Source organism: Uranotaenia lowii, chromosome 1 (assembly GCF_029784155.1).
Source record: "Uranotaenia lowii strain MFRU-FL chromosome 1, ASM2978415v1, whole genome shotgun sequence".
Lineage (NCBI taxonomy): Eukaryota > Metazoa > Arthropoda > Insecta > Diptera > Culicidae > Uranotaenia > Uranotaenia lowii.
In genome coordinates, this window is record NC_073691.1 from 13,646,757 (window position 1) to 13,672,800 (window position 26,044).

Below are 26,044 nucleotides of genomic sequence, written 5' to 3' on the forward strand. Positions count from 1 at the left end.
AATCTCGATGGATCGGCTCGAACTATTCCAAAGCCGATATCCGTTATTCGCGTAGCCCACGAAAACGAGTCGCTTGGACTTGGAATCAAGCTTCTGCCGCTTTTCCTTCGGGATCTGCGCATAGGCTGAGCACCCGAAAATACGAAGATTGCTCAGCTTTGGCTTCCGACCGTACCACATCTCGAAAGGAGTCTTGTTGACCACAAGACCTCTTGTTGGAGATCTGTTTGTGAGGTACGCAGCGCATAAAACAGCTTCGCCCCACATCGTCTTCGACAATCCGCTACCATGGATCATCGCTCTGGCCTTTTCCATCAGTGTACGATTCGCTCGCTCGCTGACGCCGTTCTGCTGCGGAGTATACGGGACCGTGAATATCATCTGAACTCCTTTCTCAGAACAATGTCTTTGAAACTCGTTACTAACGTATTCACGCCCGTTGTCGCATCGCAGCTTGCACAGCTTCTGACCGAAGTGTGCAGTTGCCATAGCCTCGAACTGCTTGAAGCGCTCGAACACATCGCTCTTGTGCTTGAGCAGATAGACGGTCATGAAGTGGGTGTAGTCGTCAATGAACGTGACGAAGTAACGGAATCCGTCAAACGTCGGCACCTCCATATACCCACACACGTCCGAGTGCACAAGCTCTAATGGTCTACCCGACCTAGGCAACTCGACGTTGTGGAAACTGTTGGCTGCTTGTCTACCTGCCATACAGCTTTCGCAGACAGCTTGTTTCTCCACCTTGGCTGGAATATGACAGATACCCTCTACCATATTGTCACGGACCATTCGCTGCAACGCTCCAACGCCAAGATGTCCGAGACGCATATGCCATTGTTTGACTGCTGGCTGACTTCCAAGCAAGGCTTTCCGCCTGGTTTTAGGGCTCCAAAACAAATCCAAGCAGTATAAATCATTCAGGAGTTTTCCTTGGGCGAAAACCTCCCCTGAATACTCAAACTGGACTTGCTTTCCGAGAAAAGTGACCCTTTTCCCGTTCTCGGTGCACTTTCTGACCGAAAGTAGGTTTTCGTCGAGTTCTGGAATCACGAGTACATTGTACAGTATAATTGGAACAATGGACTTTCCAATTACACTGCTCAGATGCATTGTTCCAGTTCGCTTGGCTCTCAAACACTCGCCAGTCTTAGCTGTGTTGATGACATATGGCTCTTCCAGAGTCTTGACATCAACCAACAGGCTCTGATCTCGCACCATGTGTTGAGTGGCACCAGAATCGATGACAAATCGAACTTTACGTTGATTCTGGTGGCTGATAACCTCAGCTTGCGAGCGGTGGGACATTCTAGCAGGCTGTTTTCTGGTAACCCCAGAAGAACAACCTCTCTTGGCCATCAACGCCGTTTCCCGATGATTTCGAGAAACCTTAAGATTCGGCAGCATGGGGTGGTTAAAGTCGCTGGCAACTAACCATAGCCCAAACCACCTCCTCCAGGAGTCCAGAAATTGCTTCCAGCTGTGCTCGAGCATGCTAACAGCAGCGCACAGCCAGAGCACGAGAGTAACCCTCTCGGCTAGCAGCTCCAACCAACTCCTCCAGGGTGTTCCTCCAGGTTGAAACTTTACTTTTTCCCCAGGAACGGGTTCAGCCCAGAAGGGGCTGCCCAGCAACACCCAGTCCCTGGTCTAAAGCCACGGGGACTAACGGGTTTGGGCGCTCAAGGCCTCTTTTGTTCCTGGGTCTCAGGGCGTATGTTAGGCTGGGGGAGCTTTCGGATGGGTAGATTCCTAACACAAAAGTTACCTTTATAAAAGCTGGTGTATTTCGGCGAATTCGGTTCTCGGGTGGAAAGCACACGGGGGTCGGGCTGGTAGCGGGGAAATCGCCCACTCGGTTGAACGTCGGAGTCGCCACGGGACGGGCGACGCCTGGATGGAACGGGAGGAGCGGCGCGGTCCCACGCACCACACTCACGGCACGGCTGGGCAATCCGGTCTCTCTACCGGGCTTGGATAGGCAACCCACACACGCGCCTATGGTACCTCTCGGCTGGAACGTCGTCGTCGCACCGGACGCAACGTATGGAAACGGATGGGATGGAAGAGGTGCAATACCACGCACCACGCTAACGGCTGGCTGTTTCTCTCTCGGCTGGGATGGGACCAGACTGACCAAGCCACGCGTAGTGTAGGATCACACACACAAGGCTGGTCGTCGTTTACGCTGCTGGCTTAGCGCGTTTGCTGGGCGCGCACTTCGGCTTTTGGGATGCTGCTCATAAAAATATTCGAGCCACGCGTAGGGCGGTCACGCACACAATCTTGATCGCGACTCGAACGCGCTGGCGGCTGGCACACAAGAGCGGGTAAATCCAACAAACAAACGCGCTGGTTGGATTTTCGCACACGGTCACTGTTGCTTGGGATGGCAATTCACTGGCTATCGATATCGGTCGATCGATAGGAACCTTCGGACTTTGTAAGGGGTTCGCTTTGGGTAGTCGTACTTTCTTCAGGAGCACTCACTAATCACGTCTGCCTTTGACCGCTGCCGGAAACCAAGAGGCTTGGTGACTCGCCTTGACTCACCAAGAAACCTCCCATCTCGATCTTCGCTGCTTATCTGCGTTCTTCCAGAACGCGTGGTTGTTGTCGTTGCGTTCAAGCGCAAGCAACGCCTCAGTTCAACGCATGTGCTTTTTCGGTTGCGCCTACTTTGCAGTCCATCACGTGTTTGAATTCAATTTCACCGTTTTCTTAAGCTAGCTTATTACAATGTTGTATCCTAACTCCAACCCATCAGTTACTTTAAAAAAAACAACAAAAACAATGTTACCGAGTTGGTAACAAGGTTGACCTTCGAACTTTCGCGCTGCCCGGTTGCGGATCCAGAGACTCCTCCCGGCCGTCGGACGTGAGCTCACGCATGCTAACCGCAGCGTGGCTCGTGACGGCATCGAGAGTAACCCTCTCGATCCGCGAACCATCCCGGGCTCGACCGTTGGCGGCACCTCCTGGCTGGCCTGGGACATCTCGCTGCCTGGTAGTTCTCCGGCTTATCCCTCTGGGCTGGGTCGTCTCGGCGCAGGCTGGTCCTTCTGGCTGGTGGCCCTCTTCTTGGTGGTCCTCTGGCTGCTGGCTGCTCCACTTGCTAACCGCAAGTTTAATACTTGAGAGTACCCCTCACGAACTAACTCGTAATTTCCGTATCCAGATGTATCTGGGCCCATAACCTGTAGAAAACGCAGGTTTCAGTGGTGGAATAGAGTTATCTTTATTCATGTTTCGTCTATGAGGTCATTAGATTACAACTATATTAATTAGCGATAGCTAATTGTCACTTCCACATCTTATATTCCCTAACCGGGAAAGTACTCATTTCTCAATGAGTACTTTGATATTCTTACCCAGAATATCTGGTAACACTGTTGTGTTACCACAAACCCAATTTGAGTTGTTTGGCTTCACAGTGTGATGATGTAAACATTTGTACCGTGTTTACCATCATCAGCTGTCATCATCAATCATCACCGCTATTGTTTCAATTGCGAATTGACTCAAAGCATGCGGAACCAAAACAAACTGTTTTGGTTTCGCCGACGGAGCGGCAGATTTCCTCTGCCGAAACCGTAAGTATCAACAGATCTTCTTCCCTTATTTTGACTGGCAGAATGTCAGTGGTTCGACACGGCAGTCTCCCATGATTCTAGATCCGTCGACCTCTCAGTGGCTCTGGTTCGCCCAATATAGATTCTTCCTTGTTATAGTTTTCCACCTCTTGAACCTTGGACATCGCAGATGGGCTACGAATAAGACTTAAACAAATGACGTTTTGACGTTATGGCTGCGACTCAACAATGATATCTGACAAAAAAAATCGAGCAAACTACGCAGCCTTTGCTTAGAAGGACATTTTCAATTTACAAGAAAACCTTTCGGCCCGAATAGCAGTCCGGACAGTTTTCAATGAAGTATAGTAGAATAGAGTAGAGTAGAGTAGAGTAGAGTAGAGTAGAGTAGAGTAGAGTAGAGTAGAGTAGAGTAGAGTAGAGTAGAGTAGAGTAGAGTAGAGTAGAGTAGAGTAGAGTAGAGTAGAGTAGAGTAGAGTAGAGTAGAGTAGAGTAGAGTAGAGTAGAGTAGAGTAGAGTAGAGTAGAGTAGAGTAGAGTAGAGTAGAGTAGAGTAGAGTAGAGTAGAGTAGAGTAGAGTAGAGTAGAGTAGAGTAGAGTAGAGTAGAGTAGAGTAGAGTAGAGTAGAGTAGAGTAGAGTAGAGTAGAGTAGAGTAGAGTAGAGTAGAGAAGAGTAGAGAAGAGTAGAGAAGAGTAGAGTAGAGTAAAGTAGCGTAGAGTAGAGTAGAGTAGAGTAGAGTAGAGTAGAGTAGAGTAGAGTAGAGTAGAGTAGAGTAAAGTAGAGTAGAGTAGAGTAGAGTAGAGTAGAGTAGAGTAGAGTAGAGTAGAGTAGAGTAGAGTAGAGTAGAGTAGAGTAGAGTAGAGTAGAGTAGAGTAGAGTAGAGTAGAGTAGAGTAGAGTAGAGTAAGAGTAGAGCAGAGTAGAGTAGAGCAGAGTAGAGTAGAGTAGAGCAGAGTAGAGTAGAGTAGAGTAGAGTAGATTAAGGTAGATTAGAGTAGAGTAGAGTAGTGTAGAGAAGAGTAGAGTAGAGTAGAATAGAATAGAATAGAATGGAATAGAGTAGAGTAGAGTAGAGTAGAGTAGAGTAGAGTAGAGTGGAGTAGAGCAGAGTAGAGTAGAGTAGAGTAGAACAGAGTAGAGTAGAGTATAGTAGAATTTAGTAAAGTAGAGTATAGTAGAATTTAGTTGAGTAAATTAGAATAGAGTAGAGTAGAGTAGAACAGAGTAGAGAAGAGTAGAGTAGAGTAGAGCTTGAGAATACTATAACTATAGTGAAGTTGCAGTAGAGTTAGAATAGTGTAGAGTAGAGTAGAGTAAAGAACAGTAAAGTGAATAAGAGTTGAGTAGAGTAGAGTGAAGACACTGTAGAGTAAAGAAGAGTAAAGCGGAGCTGACTGGATGAGTAAAGTTTCGATTTTTTTTCTTTTAGCTATAAATTTTCACCCTCTCTTATATTTCCCTCTAATAAAAAAAGTATCACATTCAACAAATTCATGGTCAATTAAAGATTTTAATCCCTCGTATAATGAATGATGATATAAAAAATATCGAATATCGAAAAATATTTTCAAATAAACAGCTTAAACTTGCAATTCTGTATCCCTTGTCCCTATACCGCACTTCATATGGTACACTCACTTGCAATAAACCAGAGTCACTGCCCTGAACGCCATCGACGGATCGAATCGACAACGATCGATAAACACTCTGCATCCCGCTACCGGTTCAGCTTAAGCGTCTCTACTTGTCTCCATGTCCGTTGTCGCCTACCGTCGATCGCTGGCGTCCGTGTTGGATTGTACAGATCACAGAGATCACACAGAGAGTTTACAGAATGATAAACGGCCACCTAGACCTTCTCTTAGTTAGTTAGCGCGTTCACGGTCTACCGGGCGTGCGGCTGAGCAACTGATGATTGCGATGATGACGATAACTTAACTACTGACTGGCTGACTGATGATGATCATGACGGTGATGATGGTGTTCGGCGCCGGTGCCCCAGTAGACCGGTTCAATATTACTTTGAATTAAAATCATATATCCTAATTTCATTTATCACACGAAAAAAAAAACATTTTTTTAATATCTGTGGTGAAAAAAGGGTTGAAAGTTTTTAATAAAACTTATGTGGCAAAACCAAAATTAAAAACAATCTAACATTTCAAGGCACGTTGCTGAAAACAGTTTTTAAAAACTGAAACCTACAAAAAATAAAGAAAAGATCCTCTGGTAAAGGGGAAACTTTTATAACACATCTTTTGTATCACACACTAAACAACTTAAAAACCTTTATAGAATCCTTGATAAAGATGAAATTAATCACCGAAACGTCGGAAGTAAAACAATATTCGTTTTCAAACTAACTAAAACTAACATAATTGAAGCAATCTAATAAAGTGTATGCTAATATTATGTTTTGCATTAGTTTTGATTATTTTGAAATTAAAAAAAAAAAAAGTGACCAATAAATCGTCTTTTTTAAAATGTTGCAAAATGTTGCCAAAATCGAACGGGGTTTGTATAATAAAAGTTTTTCAACCAAGAAAGATTTTGGAATTTCAAAACGAAATATCTCTAACAACTCTAATTTTTGTCGTTTTTTTTATCATTGTTGTCAATTTTGTTATTTTAGTCCTGTTTGCCATTTTTATTTTTTTAAATCTTTTATCATTTTTGTCTTTTTGTCATTCTTTAAATTTTTGTAAAATGTTGTTGTTTTTTTCTAGTTATTTCTGTAATTATTATCTATGCTGTCAAATTTGTAATTTTTTTCATTTTTGCCTTTTTTTCCTTTTTTATTTTTTTTTTAAATTTCTGTTTTTTTTTGTCATATTATTAATTTTTGTTATTTCTTTCGCTTATCATTTTTGTCATTTTGGTTATTTTTATAGTCTTTGTCCATTTTAGAATACTACTTTGGTAATGTTTTTTTAGTTTTTATTTAAGTCATTATTCTTATTTTGAACGTTTTTTTCCTGTGTTGTATTTTATTTCTTGTCATTTTCATCAATTTATCACATTTTTGTGTCTTTTTCTTTTTTGAATTTTGGTGTTTAATATTTTTTGTTGTCTTTAACGTTTCTATCGTTTTTTTTTGTTTTTTTTTTTTCATATTTACCCTTTTAGTTTGACTATATACGTGATTTTTGTCACACAATTTCGTCAACGTTTTTTGTCAGTTTTGAAATTTAGTACTTACTGTCGATTTTGACTATTTTCTTTTTTTCCCTGTTTTTATCATTTTCGTCATTTATGTCGTTTCTATTGTTTTGGATTTTGTCTTTAGTTTTTACATTTTTGTCATTCATATTTTTATATTACTTTGATATTCTGTCAATTTTTTTTCATTTTTTAGTTTTTATTTTTTGATGGAAAGTACTTTTTATTCTGAGGATCTGAAGATCATGATCTTATGATCACATTCGTTATTCATCTGTTATTCGTTTGTCTTTAATGTTGGAAACTCTTAATCCCAAAAGAGTAAATCATCCAAGTTAAACATCTTGAACCACTCTAACATTGTCATTTAAAACAAGCCAAAAGAGTCAACAGGAAAGAGCGAACGCAAACGATCTCGTGAATTTGCTATCAGACAGAGCTAACTGGTCTTCGTCGTTCGGTCCCCTCAGAGAGCCGAGCAGAGTTGTTCTTCTAGTCTAACTAGTAGGTATCTGACAGGTTGTTGCCGCAGCATCCGCAAAGTGAATTGAGCCAGACTACTACGGAAAGATAAATCCTGGCTCGGGGTGCCACCTTAGTCGTTTGTTTGCCTCGGTCAAGTGCAGAAGATTGCGCGCGATATTCATTGTCCCCGGTTTGTGGTGCCCAGAGATAGATCTCGTCGTCGTTGATAAGCTCATTCGGTTTCATTCTTTCAAGTGTGTGTTTGCAATATTGTTCTGGCTCCTCAAGTGTCATTGATAGAATAAGATGTAGGATACAGAATGAGTTTTATCATGCGCGGAACAATTATTTTATTTTTTCGTGATCGTTTAAAAACGGCTAATTGTGTATGGGGATCGAGGATCGTCGACTGTTTAAAAGTCTCCGGTCAATTTTCAAAGACAAACAACCGGAGTTTATTTGAAGAACCCTTGGGATTCGAGTTGAAAAGAACCAGACCTTGATCGGATTGTACAAGTTTTTTGCTCGAGGGTTCAGAAAGTTCAAAATTGATGGTGCAAAATTTGGTTTTTTTTTGTTCGTTTTGATCCGCAATCGAGAGGACCATACATATTGTATCGTATGTCCACTATTTGAACAGACCATTAGGAAAACAGTCAAAATATTGACCAACCAACGCCAATCGTCGTCCCGCTTCAAAAACGCTCCAAAAACGCGATTCGGGCCTGCTAGCTCTCGTTCTGCTGGATTGGATTGGTTGGTTTTTTTTGGTGAATGTCGGATATAAAGCATATCTGTTAATTTTGGCTGTGGCTGAACAACTGCCAGAGCCGGTATCTTGCTAAGTGAACGAAGCCGCAGTAAACAGACCGATTTCGTATGTGGGGTGCCTAGTACTTTAGTGAAATCAGTGCAGAAAGGTGGATCTGTTTTTTTTTTTGTTAAATTTTGAAATCCATCACCTACGCAGATGTTTCTGTTTTTTTTTTTAATCTGTTTGTAGGAAATTTTAATGGAGTTTAAGGTATTTGGTATAGAAAAAGTTCATAATTTTCAGTCATATTTCAATTTTGGACTGAATTCGGATACAAAATTTGGTATTGTGTATCCAAATCATACGTCATACCGAAAATTTACAATCTGTAAAGGTGCTTATCGGCAGTGTAAACATCGAAAAAGTGCTGCAATATTCAAGCCCAAAATACGCTAGCGATAAACCAAATTTTTCTTCACATTTTTTACTCTACAGTACACGAGACATTAAGACAGTAATATAATTTTTCAAAGAACTTTAAAAATTTTTTTGACCAATGCTTTTTGTTGATTTCTAAATAGACGTAACATTGCATTGTGGACTTTGTACTGTTCAAAACAAAGTCAATCATGTGGGATTGGTGTCTCTTTGAACGATCTTGTCCATTGAACTGTACCCATATGTATGTATCTACATTTAGGTAGTAGAACGGATGACATTTTTTCGCGTTTTCAACAGCACTGACTGGGTTTGTTGTCTCTGTTGCAGATAAACTGCCGTCCGATAAGATAAGATGAAATGAAAAAAAAAACGTGATGAATTTTCCAAGAAATGAAATGGTATGAACAACAAAAAGTGACTGTTACTTGATGTAAACACTTATTCATTTGGTCAATGAAAGTTGCGATTATGATCGAAACCTAACTTTGTTTGGTAAATATTTGCATTCAAAAGTTATCGAGATCTTATCGCTCATACAGTGATATCGATTTCAATTTTTTATGTTACTTTCTCAATTGATATGTTCGAATCTTAGTTTACGCTTTCCGGATGTTGGATTTTGATTTTTTTTTCTATCTTCATCTGATTTCTGAATAATTTGGATGAAGAACGACAAAAAATAGAAAATATATCTTGCAACAAGAATGTATCCGAACTTCTGAAAGATTTTCGATTGTTTAGAGGGTAAAATTGAAGAAAACCTTCTTCCGGTTTGTACAGGGTTTGAAAATATTGACATGAAACTTAAATCATCAAAAATGCCACCAAAACGAATGAAAATATGAAAGAGTAGAACAGAAAGTGAAATTTAAAAAAAAATAGAAAACAAGATAAATTATACAAAACGAAAAAACATAAATATAAAACTTAGAATAAGGCAAAATCGAACTAGGTTAAACTGTATAAAGGAAAATTTACGTGCGACAAGACATTAAAAAATGCAAATGCAAATGCACAAAAATGACAAAAGGGAAAAAAATGACAAAAATGACAAAAATGACAAAAATGACAAAAATGACAAAAATGACACAAATGACACAAATGACAAAAATTACAAATATTAAAAAAATTACAAAAATTAAAAAAAATACAAAAGTTACAAAAGTTACAAAAATGACAAAAATGACAAAAATGACAAAAAATGAAAAAAAATGACAAAAATGACAAAAATGGCAAAAATGACAAAAAATGACAAAAATGGCAAAAATGACAAAAAATGACAAAAACGACAAAAAATATAAAAATGACAAAAATGACAGACATCACAGAAATGACAAAAATGACAAAAATGACAAAAATGTTAAAAATGACAAAAATGACATAAATGACAAAAATGACAAAAATTACAAAAATTACAAAAATCACAGAAATCACAAAAATGACAAAAATGTTAAAAATGACATAAATGACAAAAATGACAAAAATTACAAAAATCACAGAAATCACAGAAATCACAGAAATCACAGAAATGACAAAAATGACAAAAAAGACAAAAATGATAAAAATGACAGAAAGGACAAAAATGACAAAAATAATAAAAATGACAGAAATCACAGAAATGAAAAATGACAAAAATAAACAATATTTAAAAAAATTTAAAAAAATGACCCAAATAACCAAAATGACAAAAAATGAACAAAATAACCAAAATGACAAAAATGACCAAAATGACAAAAATGACAAAAATGACAAAAATGTTAAAAATGACAAAAATGACGAAAATGGCTAAAATGACAAAAATGACAAAATTGACAAAATTGACAAAAATGACAAAAGTGACAAAAATGACAAAAATGACAAAAGTGACAAAAATGACAAAAATGACAAAAATGACAAAAATGACAAAAATGACAAAAATGACAAAAATGACAAAAATGACAAAAATGACAAAAATGACAAAAATGACAAAAATGACAAAAATGACAAAAATGACAAAAATGACAAAAATGACAAAAATGACAAAAATGACAAAAATGACAAAAATGACAAAAATGACAAAAATGACAAAAATGACAAAAATGACAAAAATGACAAAAATGACAAAAATGACAAAAATGACAAAAATGACAAAAATGACAAAAATGACAAAAATGACAAAAATGACAAAAATGACAAAAATGACAAAAATGACAAAAATGACAAAAATGACAAAAATGACAAAAATGACAAAAATGACAAAAATGACAAAAATGACAAAAATGACAAAAATGACAAAAATGACAAAAATGACAAAAATGACAAAAATGACAAAAATGACAAAAATGACAAAAATGACAAAAATGACAAAAATGACAAAAATGACAAAAATGACAAAAATGACAAAAATGACAAAAATGACAAAAATGACAAAAATGACAAAAATGACGAAAATGACAAAAATGACAAAAATGACAAAAATTACGAAAAATGACAAAAATGACAAAAAATGACAAAAATGACAAAAATGACAAAAATGACAAAAATGACAAAAATGACAAAAATGACAAAAATGGCAAAAATGGCAAAAATGACAAAAATGACAAAAATGACAAAAATGACAAAAATGACAAAAATGACAAAAATGACAAAAATGACAAAAATGACAAAAATGACAAAAATGACAAAAATGACAAAAATGACAAAAATGACAAAAATGACAAAAATGACAAAAATGACAAAAATGACAAAAATGACAAAAATGACAAAAATGACAAAAATGACAAAAATGACAAAAATGACAAAAATGACAAAAATGACAAAAATGACAAAAATGACAAAAATGACAAAAATGACAAAAATGACAAAAATGACAAAAATGACAAAAATGACAAAAATGACAAAAATGACAAAAATGACAAAAATGACAAAAATGACAAAAATGACAAAAATGACAAAAATGACAAAAATGACAAAAATGACAAAAATGACAAAAATGACAAAAATGACAAAAATGACAAAAATGACAAAAATGACAAAAATGACAAAAATGACAAAAATGACAAAAATGACAAAAATGACAAAAATGACAAAAATGACAAAAATGACAAAAATGACAAAAATGACAAAAGTGACAAAAATGACAAAAATGACAAAAATGACAAAAATGACAAAAATGACAAAAATGACAAAAATGACAAAAATGACAAAAATAACAAAAATGACAAAAATGACAAAAATAACAAAAATGACTAAAATGATAAGAATGACAAATATGACAAAAATGACAAAAATGACAAAAATGACAAAAATGACAAAAATGACAAAAATGACAAAAATGACAAAAATGACAAAAATGACAAAAATGACAAAAATGACAAAAATGACAAAAATGACAAAAATGACAAAAATGACAAAAATGACAAAAATGACAAAAATGACAAAAATGACAAAAATGACAAAAATGACAAAAATGACAAAAATGACAAAAATGACAAAAATGACAAAAATGACAAAAATGACAAAAATGACAAAAATGACAAAAATGACAAAAATGACAAAAATGACAAAAATGACAAAAATGACAAAAATGACAAAAATGACAAAAATGACAAAAATGACAAAAATGACAAAAATGACAAAAACGACAAAAATGACAAAAATGACAAAAATGACAAAAAATGACAAAAAATGACAAAAATGACAAAAATGACAAAAATGACAAAAATGACAAAAATGACAAAAATGACAAAAATGACAAAAATGACAAAAATGACAAAAATGACAAAAATGACAAAAATGACAAAAATGACAAAAATGACAAAAATGACAAAAATGACAAAAATGACAAAAATGACAAAAATGACAAAAATGACAAAAATGACAAAAATGACAAAAATTACAAAAATTACAAAAATTACAAAAATTACAAAAATTACAAAAATTACAAAAATTACAAAAATGACAAAATTGACAAAAATGACAAAAATGACAAAAAATGACAAAAATGACAAAAAATGACAAAAAACGACAGAAATGACAAAATGACAAAAAAAAAGCAAAAATTGCAAAAATAACAAAAATAACAAAAATGACAAAAATGACAAAAATGACAAAAATGACAAAAACGACAAAAATGACAAAATTCACAAAAAATGGTGAAAATAACTTAAATGACAAATATCACAAAAATGACAAAAATAACATAACGGCAAAAATGACAAACATTAACAAAAATTACATAGGTGACAAAAATGAAAAAAAGGCAAAAATGACAAAAATGAAAAATATGACAAAAATCATAAAAATGACCAAAATGACAAAAATTACAAAAATGACCAAAATGACTTTCTTGAGCCAGCGAGCGTCTCGTGATTACAGTTTTTTGAATTGAAAGCTTTGAATTTAGATTCAATATTTTGATTGTAAATTTTCAATCTGGATCCGAATTTCACGTTAATTTTTCACTGCACAATAAGCCGTTTGTCGCACCAAACTCCCTAAACAAGTCGAAGCCCGATAACTAAGCTTTGACAACCAATTAGTTCAAGTTTAGGCGGACCAGATGGAGGGAAGAAACTTTTTCCGAATCTTTTTGTAGCTGACCGAGAAATTGATCACCAAGTTCTGCCTTTAACGGTGACAACGGCAATGAAATGGAAAGGAATGAATTTTTCGTTCACTTTTTCCTTAGCCCTCTCCTTTAGAGAACATCGGCGTCCGAAATAAAAAAAAAAGTTGGTGCACTGCACTGTAGATAACGAAGTACGATAACAAGCCAAGCTGAACTGAACAAGTGAGCAAGACCTCTATGTGTACATAGATACAACGATATGATGGAATAGTGATACGAAGTTTGTTTGAGGCTGCACGAATAAATTGGCGGAAAAAAGTTGTGAAGACATTTGTGTTTTTTTTTCTCCTGGAGAACTCACACGTGATCATTGTGGATCGAATATTGTGACACAATCAATTGAATTGAAACGAAACGAGAGAATATCGGGAGATTAGTTTCGAAACGAATCGAATCAATCCTTCAAGTGCAACCTGAAGAAGAACCCAAGAGAGGGGAATTGTTGTTTTCTGTTATCTGTTTATCTGAAGTGCCCACGATGGAAAGGTAAATATTGATAAATGCTACTGTTTTTTTATTTATATTTTCCTATTCATGAAGGATTTTGTAAAAATTTTCCGTTAAAAGAAGCTTTCGTTGAAAGATTAACGTCCAAAACTGCTTCCTAGCACAACAGGAGACCGCGTCTGGCTGCGCTACAGAACTGCAATAAACTGGTAAATAGTAGAAGCTTCCGGTGCACGCGAAGCAAGACAGAGTTTTTTTTTTGCAAAAAAAACTGTATAAATTTCAACTGCAAAAATGCACCATCCAGAAAGGCGTCCTCCTGTCGTCATCTAGTCGCTCATATCTCTAATACCTACCTACACACGAGTTTAAGGTAACAAACCTCAAAAAATTCTCTAACAACCTACGATTTATCCGGAAATGAACCGGATGATCGTGTTAATTCGCCTCTTGATTTATCAACTCGAGCGTATCAAAAATTTGCATCCATCGAAGCCCAAATAAGTGTGACCACCAGCAATTCGATTGGACAAGATAATCTGTGAAAGATTGTGTCAAACATCGTTGCAAAAATTTGCATTCATTTTCAAATTTCAAGGTTGATCAGCTTAGGAGGCAAAATTATCTCTGGAAATTGCTTGAAAATTAATTTTCAGGTAAAATAAAATTCCTAAAAATGATACTTTTACCTTTTAAACTCAACCATACCCCCACCTTCACATGTTTCTCCCCAATCTTTCTGTGGAATTCTCTGGGGGATTGATTGTCACGACGGACCGAGAAGCCGTAGTAGATGTCATTCAGCTGTTGCTGCTACTCTCCTCCCAAAGTATCGTCTCGTCTCGACATTTACTGGGGAGATGAAAATCTGCTCCCGTTTATAGTTCCTTTTTTTTTTCTTCAAATATATATTTTTTTGCCTATCTTTCTATCGGACACGTGCGCTGTACTCGTAGATGCCTTTTTTGCTTTAGATACGGTACAGAGAAGGTTGATGATGGAATTGTAAAGCAGAAGTTTTCTTTTCCGTATGTGGAAGTACTTTTTGGTTTTGTTTTTATCTGACACCAAGTTTTTTTTCCTGGAGGGGAAGAAATATTTTTTTAGTTTTTTAGTATTTAAAATATTGCAATTTTTTATGAAGACAACGGTTTAAAGCCTAATAGTGGCTCCAGAGAATTTCAAAGAGTTTGATTGTCAAAATCGTTAAAAATTTACAGAATTTGCAAAAATGTCAACAAGGCCGGATCAAATCTGAAATCCTTCTTTTGTCACTTGGAGTTGAAACATCAGGAAGAGGGATAATAAAAAATAACCCATATTTTCAATAAATCGGAACCAATTAGACAAAAGCTTTTTTATAAAATCTACATAGCACAAAACTGAAACAATAAAGTTATTTTAGATTGAAAATGTAAAAAATCTCGAATACAGAGGGTGATACAATTGCCATCTTTTTCTGGTTGACTTTCTCTCTTGCAACTGCATGAATTTTCGAAGATTGTATCTTATTTTCAATAAAATTTCTCAAACTTTATTGATTTCCTTTTTAAGGATTTTTTTTTGGAAAATTGAAGGGGGAAAGGAGAAGAGAATAACAAAAAAAGAAAAAAAAGAATTTTATATTTGACAAAGTTGATAACACAGAGAAACAGCATTTTTGGTACCTATGTTTTGATAACTCATTTTGAAAGATTTTCGCGTCCTGAATTCAAATTATTTGTCGATTTGTCCGGTCACCTGATGTGGCCTGTGGAAATTTTAAAAAGTTTATAGTTAAATCGATCTTTGATAACTGATAAACTAATAAAGCTTTCTTTCATTCAAGGATTCAGATCTTGCCTAAATATATTAGTTTAAGAAATTCAACGTTTTTTAAAAATAAACTCCGGTTATTTGATATTGGAGATTTTTAATCATTTTACATCTTTGTAATCTGCAAAGCGACTGGACTTATGTTTTGAGTAATATCAAAGATATCAATTTATTAAAAATTTTATTCAAAAATACATCTTAATTCTCGTATTTTGCCGAATTACTGACAAAAAGAAAGCTTCTGTAACATTATTTCTCCAGAATTCAAAATTTCTCGCGGTCTCCGGCAAATTGATTGATGAGTTGAAATCTTTATTTTTAAATTGCGACCCAGAGATGGGTCTTGACTCAAACATTCAGTCAGCGAAACTTTTTTTGTAGAGAAATGAATCCAACTTAGATGAAATTTCAGGAACTAGATAAGAGAAAATCGATGTTGAAAAACATGCGAAAAAAATTCGCCTTGTCTCCCGGTAGGACTTGAACCCACATCTTGCGCCTCTCCGGGGCCCATGTATTAACATTCTACTACAGGAGACCAACCTGGCGTATGAATATTATACTGGTTGAGTGTCGATGTCTATCGGAATAAAGGGAATAGTTCTCCCATGTGATCATAATCATTTTCTTGGTCTATTTCTATTCCCATCATTTCGTCTTACGGTAGTTGGAATCAAGTTTGGACATTTTTAAGCACGGCAAGATTTGCATTGCCTTCTCATATCCTGCACGGGTTGTCAGTTATGATGAGAAATGATGCGTTTTGCCGTATTTGGATATCCAGCCAATTTCGGTGTTTGGCACCGCCTTATTTCTATTTTGAAATTGCGACCCAGAGATGGGTCTTGACTCAAACATTCAGTCAGCGAAACTTTTTTTGTAGAGAAATGAATCCAACTTAGATGAAATTTCTCTACAAAAAAAATGAAATCTTTATTTTCAAAAATTTTGTAATGTTCTATACTATAGAATATATCATAGAATCTATAGTTTTGCCTAAAAAGGGCACAAATTTACTTAATGAATTTTTTACCAATTTTCGTAAGTTATCTCGAAAACCCTAGCTGATAAAAAAACCATTGCATATTTAGAATCAGCGCTGCCAATTTACTCTAAATAAGCTCTTAAATTTTTTGCACTTCCGAAAAATGTGAATTTTGTTGTGTTATGTAATATTGACAACTTTGTCAAATTGTCAAAATTGTTAAAATGGACAAAATTGACAAAGCTTAGAAAATCGACAGAGTTTGTAAAATTGATAAAATTGGCAGAATTATCAAAAAATTAATAAATTGTCAAAATAGTCATATAGACAAAAAGCATAATTGCTTTGAGAAAACCTCGATTTTGGAAACTTTAGGCTTAATAGTGGCTCCAGAGAATTTCACTCCACGTTGTAATCTATAATTCAACACCCCGATCGAATCGATGTCAATGATCGCATTCAGGTATTATCAAACATCGACATTGAAAGAACGTCACATATCTCGCAACACATAAACTGTGACGCCTAATGTGCCTTCGTCAGCTTCTCACCTACATTCGCCAAAACATTTTTTTTTCATTTGTAAAAAAAAAGTAGGTATCGTATAAAACACCGTTCAACTTGTGGCAACATTCCAAAAAATCGTTTTTCGTCACTTTTTTTATTTTTATTTTAAAATAATTTAAATTTATGAAAAACATTATATTAGCAATAAATCTATTAGATTGACTCAATTATATTAGTTTTAAGCAGTATGGAGGGAAGAGTTCTCTTTTTTGCGGCTTAAAACTAATATAGTTGAGCAAATTTAATAAATTAAAGGCTAATAATAGGCTTGTTTTTATACAATTTTAAGTAGTTTAATATAAAAATAAAAAATATGAAAGTGTCGAAAGCCGTTCGATTTTGGCAACACAAAACTTACGAGCGTGTTGCCAAAAACGAACAGGGTCTGTTAAGGAAATTGTAAATGAGAAAAAAATAATATGGGAGAGTGGGGAATCATCGGCCACTTTTTTCGTTCTTCCATAACTTCTTTATTATAAAAGATAAAATGAAAATAAAAAATGATATGATTTTTTACATTTTCAAGGTATCATAAGGTATTTTTTTTAGATTTTTTAATAAGTTATTTTCCCCAAATTCTGACTGTTTGAAAAAAAGCAAATTTTTTTGGATTTTGAAAAATGGTGGGGAATCCAAATCCAAATTGACCAAATAACATGCAAAGTTTATGAGTTGACCCAAAAATGTTAATTCATAATTCATTTCGCTATTTTAAAGTAATTTTAGATGATGAAATAAAAAAAACGACATGTGTATGATCGAATAGATTCAAAAACCTGGCTCGCGAACGTTTTTCAAAAATCTTTATAAGGGATGGACAAAATATTTTTCATAACTCATCATTTGGCATAAAAAAAAGTTTGCAGATAGGTAAAACGTATTTTAAGTTCTGAATGTGTATGAAAACATGAAAATATAGGTGATTCAAGATGTGTGGCCCACGATTCCCCACAAGCTATGATTTGCAAATTGGTTGCGTTTGTGCGACTTATTGATGTTTCATCAAAAATTCCTTTTTCACGTGAAAGATCATGACAAAACTAAGATCATAAGCGTATGTGCATATTTTTGTTATGTACTTTAGGTTCTCCATCGATGAAATTAGCGGGTGTTTTTTTAATTATGTTAGTAAATTTTTCTAACTTCTTTTACCTTGATAAAAAAAAACAAGCATATTATGCGTATTTCAACAACATATAGGAATACATGCTCACGCAAAGCGACGACGATGACAGTTGGTTTGAGATTTTTATCTCAACACACATCTGAGATATTAAAAGTGGCCCACGTTTCCCCATGGCCCACGATACCCCACTCTCCCCTACTAAAATGAGTGAAATTGGAATTAAACTAGAAAAATGAAGACAAAAAATTTGCAATACAAAACACCCATCATAATACAAAAGAGAAATAAAAGTAAGCCAGCCAGAAAACGATCAGTCAAAAATAAGAGTTTTAAAAGACAAAAACGACAAAAATAATATGAATTTAAAAAAATACGACATACATAAGTTCCAGAAAAAGTAACGAATGAAAAAAATAAAAAAAACGACAAATAAAGTCTGCTTCATTTAATATTGGAACAAATTCTTTTGCTCATTGTGGCGCTCCTAGTGGACGGATTTGGAAACTTTTTTCACCCACGTGTCGGGAAATTCATTACCTTTCACCATGTATTTATGTCATAATACCAAACGATAGCATTTTGTAAACAACCGCCATGGAAGCCGAACGGAGAGATCAAATTGTGCACAGTTTTCTTGAAAATCCATTGTTGTCGGCATCGAAGCTAGCTAAACAGCTTAAAATGCCCAGAAATACCGTATGGCGTGTTATCAAGCAGTACAAGGAAACATTGACGACGGCTCGGAAGCCGCATTCGAAGCGTCGGAGTGGAACTGTCGACCGGAAACTGCGTGGGAAAGTCATTAAGGCCGTCAAGAGGAATCCCAATCTTTCAGACCGCGATTTGGCCAATAAGTTCCAGGCCGCTCACAGTACGGTGCGACGAATTCGTCTCCGGGAAGGAATAAGGTCATTCCGAGCCAGCAAATAGCCAAATCGGACGCTGAAGCAGAACAATGTGGCCAGAATCCGTGCTCGAAAGCTGTACGACCAAGTGCTGACCAAGTTCGACGGATGTAAAGTCTGCTTCATTTAATATTGGAACACAAACAATTGCGTGTAGTTCAGTCATTTATTAACGAATTCATAATTTGTTTTTCATACAAATGTAGCATTTTCTTTACACTTTCATAAAAAAAAATTAAAAAAAATTATTCATTGCTGTTTCGAAGAAATTCTCGTACTCGTACTCGTAAGAAAACTGTGCACAATTTGATCTCTCCGTTCGGCTTCCATGGCGGTTGTTTACAAAATGCTATCTTTTGGTCTTATGACATAAATACATGGTGAAAGGTAATAAATTTTCCGACACGTGGGTGAAAAAAGTTTCCAAATCCGTCCACTAGGAGCGCCACAATGAGCAAAAGAATTTCACTTCCATCTGTACCGTTGAGCCGTCAACACGTACGTCGGAGCATCGTATCGTTGCTGTGTACCTGCAGGAACATTTTACATTATTTATTTTTTCCTTACCTGTATTTCAATCAGCACTTTTCAGTGCTAAAATTATTTTCATTTTCTTTTATTCATATTTTCTCTTTTCTTTCCAGCATGGGGAAGTCTTCGGCCGGCTCAAGGGCCGGAAGAAAACGGATTGCTGAACCTAATCCAGGGCCATCTGCCAAAAAAGTTGAAATTTCCAATTCATTCGATGTCCTTCATAACATCGGTGATGAGGAAATATTCATATTTAATTCTGATAAGAGTACTAAGAAACCTTCTTCCTCTTCTTATACTCTTAAAAACGAAAAGATTCCACCAATAACGGTCACGATTCCTGACTTCAATGCCTTTCGAAAAGAAATCGTCACTTCCGTCAAGGATGTGAAGATTTCTTTTCAGATCAGCGGAATCTTTTAATGATTTTCAAAAGGTTTTAAATTATTTGAATAATAAAAAACACCAATTTTTTACGTACGACACTAGAAGTGATCGTCCATTTAAAGTTGTACTTCGTGGTCTCACTGGTGATCAGACACCGGATGAGATCACAGCTGAATTAAATTCTTTGTTAGGTTTTTCTCCAATTCAAGTAATTCAAATGAGGAAAAGAACCAACACGAATAATACCAGTAGTGTTGGTTTTGCTCCTGAACTTTATTTGATCCATTTTAAAAAGGATCAGGTTAATAATTTGAAAATTTTGGAAAAGGCTCGTCTTATGTTTCATTGTCGAGTAAAATTTGAACCTTTTCGTAAATCTACTACCAATTTTTTACAAAATATTACGCAATGTCGTCGTTGTCAAGCTTTTTGTCATGGCACTAAAAATTGTAGAATGAATGCCAGATGCATGTTTTGCGGCTCATTCGATCATGAAAAATCTAAATGCCTTTTTGGTGGTGATAAGCCAAAAACAGAATTTTTTAAGTGTGCGAATTGCGCAGGTAATCATTCCTCGAATTCTCTAGACTGTCCCGTTAGGGCAAAAATAGTTGCTTCTAGGAAAAATCCCAAAGTTTCCAGAAAAGTTTCTTCTCCTCCTTCCTCTTTTTCGTCTTCACACGTCAGACCGGCAAACAACCTGCCTGTTCGCAGTCAGCCTCGGCCTACATTGGAATCACGGCTGGGTAATACCCGAAGTGATTTTAATGTTACCTGGGCTGATTCTGCGCCACAGACTCGTTGTTTATCGTTCTCAGAGGTGGTTGAAAATGGGTTGCCCTCTCCAGGCATAACTAATAAAAATGGGAAAAAACCAAGTCTCAACGTTCATGCGAAGGCTTGGGAAAATCCCCGAAATTCAAATACTTGTTCTTCTCCTTCAATTTCTGATCCTAACAATTTTGTTGATTTGGGTGAGATTACTGAGGAAAAATTAAAATTTTTGCATCAAAATTTAATGGAAATGATGCAACTTATGTTGAAAGCAAATTCAATGTTTGAAGCTTTCCAAACTTCTTTTAATTATGCTAACAAAATTATTATGACTTTACGATTCCCTCATGGATCCAAATAGATGTTTAAATATTATGAATTGGAACGCTAGATCTTTGTTGGCTAACCAAGATGAATTCTTTTTATTTTTGAAAACTCAAAACATACATATTGCTGCCATCACTGAAACTTTTTTAAAGCCAGACAATAGCTTGAAAAGCAATGCTTTCTTTAAAATTTTACGAAATGATCGACTTGATCGACAAGGTGGGGGTGTAGCTATTGTCATCAATAGTCGTCTCAAATTTAGACTTCTTCCTTCTTTCAATACAAAAGTCTTAGAAACAATTGGAATTGAATTAGAAACTTCTATGGGGAAAATTATAATTGTTGCCGCATATTTGCCTTTCCAATGCAGCGGTGAACAGAAAAATTTTTTGAAGGGAGATTTACAAAAACTCACCAGAAATAAATCTAAATTTTTTATTATTGGTGACTTTAATGCAAAACACCGATCTTGGAATAATATTTCATCAAATTCAAATGGGAATATTTTATTTAACGACTGCTCTGCAGGTTATTATACTGTTGAATATCCTAATGGGCATACTTGTTTTTCTTCAATTAGAAATCCCTCCACAATTGATTTGGTTCTAACGGATTTAGGCGAGCATTGTAGTCAATTAGTTACTCATGCGGACCTCGATTCAGACCACCTTCCAGTAACATTTTCTTTATCCCAAAGTCCCATTGAAAACTCTTTAAAATCAACTTTTAACTTTCAAAAGGCTAACTGGGAGCGATACATGAATTTTATTGAACGTAATTTAGATGTAAACGTTCCACTGAATTCAGTAGAAGATATTGATTTGGCTGTAGAAAATTTGACAACTTCAATAGTCAATGCTAAAGCCGCTTCAATACCTAAAGTTAAACATAAATTTAATCAACCTTTAATTGATGATGATCTTCAGTTTTTGATACGACTGAAAAACATTCGTCGACGCCAATATCAACGTACTAGGGATCCTTATTTGAAATTAATTTATTGCGACCTTCAAAAAGAGATCAAACGTCGTTTAAATTTCATTCGTAATGAAAATTTTGCTAAAGCAGTAGAGGATATAAAACCCTACTCAAAGCCATTTTGGAAATTAACTAAAATTCTGAAAAAGCCCCAGAAGCCAATTCCTACTTTGAAAGATGGGGATAAACTTCTTTTAACTAATGCAGAAAAAGCTCAAAAATTAGCCCAACAATTTGAGTCTGCTCATGATTTTAATTTAAACGTTGTAAGTCCAATTGATGCTCAAATTTCCCTTGAATTTGATGATATTCTTTCTAAGCAAAATGTGTTTGAAAGTTCTTGTGAGACAAATATTGATGAATTTAAATTGATTTTCAAAAAATTTAAAAATATGAAAGCTCCAGGGGAAGATGGGATTTTCTATATTCTTATTAAAAAGTTGCCTGAAAGCACTTTAAATTTTTTAGTTAAAATCTTCAACAAATGTTTTCATTTGGCTTATTTTCCCAATAAATGGAAAAATGCCAAAGTAACTCCAATTTTGAAACCTGGAAAAAGTGCTTCAGAGCCTTCAAGTTATCGGCCAATTAGTTTGCTTCCTTCTTTAAGTAAACTATTTGAGAGAGTTATTTTGAATAGAATGATGATTCACATTAATCAGAATTCTATTTTCCCTGATGAACAATTTGGTTTTCGTCATGGACATTCTACTACACATCAACTTTTGAGTGTAACTAATATGATTAACGCTAGCAAATCTGAAGGTTTTTCAACTGGTGTTGCTCTTCTTGATATTGAAAAAGCTTTTGACAGTGTTTGGCACAAAGGTTTAGTAGCTAAATTAGCTCGATTTGATTTTCCTGTATATCTCACCAAAATTATTCAAAATTATTTCACTAGCCGAACCTTACAAGTAAGCTATCAAAATTCATGCTCTGAAAGGACACCCATTAGAGCTGGTGTCCCTCAGGGCAGTATACTTGGGCCAATTTTATACAATATTTTTACTTCAGATCTTCCTGATGTACCAGAAGGAAAAGGTAGAAGATTATTTGCTGATGACACTTTGCTTTCAGCCAAAGGTCGAAATTTACGGGTGGTACGCAGTAGATTGCAACAAAATTTAAATTCCTTTTTGAATTACTTGAAAATGTGGAAAATTTCTCCTAACGCTTCCAAAACTCAACTTATTTTATTTCCCCATAAGCCAAGAGCAAATTTTTTAAAACCTAATGAAAATCATTCTATAACTTTTAATGGGGTTTCATTAGAATGGTCTGATCACGTGAAGTACTTGGGACTCACACTTGATCGGAATCTTACTTTTAAAAATCACATTGAAGATATTCAATCAAAATGCAATAAATATACTAAATCTCTTTATTCTCTCATCAACAGGAAATCCAGGTTGTGTCTGCGAAATAAGATGCTTATCTACAAACAAGTATTTCGACCAGCGATAATGTATGCAGTTCCGATTTGGTCTAGCTGCTGCGCGACGAGGAAGGAGGCCATCCAGAGGATTCAGAACAAGGTTCTGAAAATGATTTTGCGGCTTCCACCTTGGCACAGCACCGAAGATCTTCATCGGATTGCGGGCATTGAATCGATCGGAGAGATGGCCAACAAAATTATCTCCAACTTCAGAGGCAAATCGATGCAGTCTTCCATCGCAGAGATTCGTTCTCTCTATAATTAGTTTAATTTTAGGTTAGTGTTTAGTTTTAAGTTTAAAATATTTTTGCCATTACAGGATGTTCTCCTACATTAAATTCTTGATTGCGCTAAGCAAATTTAGTTCTTATAAATAAATTTCTTTTACCAAGTTAACTATATGGCTATGAACAGTTCATTATTGAGCTGAACACCTAATTTAATGTAATAATGTAATATAAATGTAATGATGATTTGATACAAATAAAGACATATTTAAAAAAAAAAAAAAAAAAAGAGCAAAAGAATTTGTTCCAATATTAAATGAAGCAGACTTTAAGAACCACCAATGAGAAATTAAATAACAGAAAAAAATAACATGAAACAATACTAGGAAACTTATTAAAAAAAACCAAAACAGGAAGTGTGATAAAGTTTTTTAAAGACATATTAATAAAGCATACATTCAGGTAAAACGCAAAAACGAGGTTTTTATTTATCAATCACCAGGGTGGCCAGCGAACCGGGAAAAAACCGAGAATTTGAAATGAGATCGGGAAAACCGGGAATTTCAAATCAAAACCGGGAAAATTATTTATAAATCCTATTATATCCTAAAATACATTCATTTCATCATGACGGAACTTGCTCTCAGAAACTTTACAATCTATAGTCGTTTATTCCAGGATTGTTATCTATTTGGGAAGAGCAGAAAAATGTCAGGATTTTATATTAATGAGTAAAATGATTTTATATTAATGAGTAAAAAGTCGGGAATATTTCAAAAATTGAGATTTATCGACCACCAATTTAGCTTATTTCTTAGCTCACGCACTGCAGTGAAAATATAAAAGTTTTTAAATTATATAAACGTTTCACAACTGAAGTTTTAATACTTGAAGTCTTGTAAGTTAACTTTTAAAACGTTAATTAATTAAAAAAAAATTACTATTGTGCACTTTCTTGCGAATATCTGGAAAAAATAGAACTTTAAAATCTGAATTAAGAAATAAGTGAATGGAATTTTAAAAAAATCTAAATGCCCCGAATTTATAGTTCTGATGTGAATTCATATGTTGACATACGACAGTTTTCTATTGAATTCACATCTCGAAAACTAAGATTTTAGCTTATCATCTATCTTATAACTGGAATTATTATACACTAGTCCAGAATTGATGAACTTCAAGTCAGCATCAGGAGCTCTTTTTTTTAGAAAAACACGTTATGCTGAAACGAAACTTGGAAAAATTAGCAGAAATCTAACAAACACATTTAAACTAGGGGAATTATTTGGACGAGTTCGACTAAAATATCGGATTAATTTGATGAAAAAAAAATGAATTTTAATAGAACATTAGAAGAGAGATATGAATTTGGTTTGGTGTGGAAATTTCTGATAAACGACATAACCTCGAGGTTATGTTGTTTCGAAAATATTTTCTTTAATATATTTGGCTCAATTTTAACTTTTTGTCCCATGCGAGAAAAATGCCGAAAGAAAAGGTGCCATCATTTTATTCGGTTATTTGATAAACGCACAGATGGCAGAAGATGTAACAAGAGACCAAGGTTTTGTTTGATTCTTGTTTACATACAAAATCGAATAAAAACATGCATTTTTGAGATAGGACAGAAAATCAAAAACTCAGCGCATTCAAATAAAAATGTTAAAGGTATCCAAAAAAAAAATCCAGTATTCAATATGAGATCCGAAATAAAATATCAGATTGCTTATCATGAACAAGGTTCATCTGAATCTGTTTTAAGAACTTATCAGATTATTAATCAGTAGATTTCAATAGAAAAATTTAGAATTTAAACTTGAAATTTTTAAAGTATTAAATTTCATCATATCCAAACTATGATTTATCCATGCAAATAATAAATTATAGCAGTCTCTCTTATAAAAAGCGAAGATATTATGAGAGACTGAAAAAATGACAGTTTTCGGTTAAGGTTCGGGCAACTAGACTAATTTTCTTATCGTATTACGATCACCGTAATTAAAATAACCTTTGAGTTTCAAGATTAAACTAAAAACAATCAAGTCCTCTCACACTTTTACTTTCAACTTGCATAAATATATCTTCAGTTTTGAGTCAAAAAACCTGATGGACATATTTTTTGCGTATTTTGAAACGAGGGAAACCATAAAATCTCAATCGGGAAAACCGGGAATTTGAAAATGGAAACTCGCTGGCCACCCTGTAATCACATAAAACCAAAAAAAAAAATAGAACGAACATTTGACCAAAAAAGTGAAATTTATGTGAAACATACATTAGGCACAATATTTAGTAAAAGTTTACACAGATGTACTACTCAAAACACTGTTTATAATAATAGTGGCTCCAGAGAATTTCAAAGAGTTTTGGAACATTTTGGCTTTCAAATCATTCGTCGGATTTCGCCCATCACCCTAGTCTTGGTGATGTGGCGTGGCGAAATTTTAAAATGGGTCAGTTTTGAGTTAAATCAATCTTTGATAACACTAATATAAAAACAAAAGAAGAATAGAGCAAACA

General features: G+C 34.8%; 1 protein-coding gene across 9 annotated transcripts in view; it reads left to right on the forward strand.

Moving 5' to 3' along the window:
- Nucleotides 1-26,044, forward strand: part of LOC129740417 (adenylate cyclase type 9) — a 99,908-nt gene that overhangs the window by 56,674 nt on the left and 17,190 nt on the right. Inside the window, exons 1-2 of one of the 9 annotated variants that reach the window (XM_055732085.1) lie at nt 7,267-7,406; nt 13,081-13,506. The exons of 5 other annotated variants lie outside the window; for them this stretch is intronic. The gene's annotated coding sequence lies outside the window, so the exon portion shown is untranslated. Of the gene's footprint in view, nt 1-7,266; nt 7,471-13,080; nt 13,507-26,044 lie in introns of those variants that run through there. 3 more of the 9 variants (XM_055732086.1, XM_055732084.1, XM_055732087.1) reach the window with 3 other exon arrangements.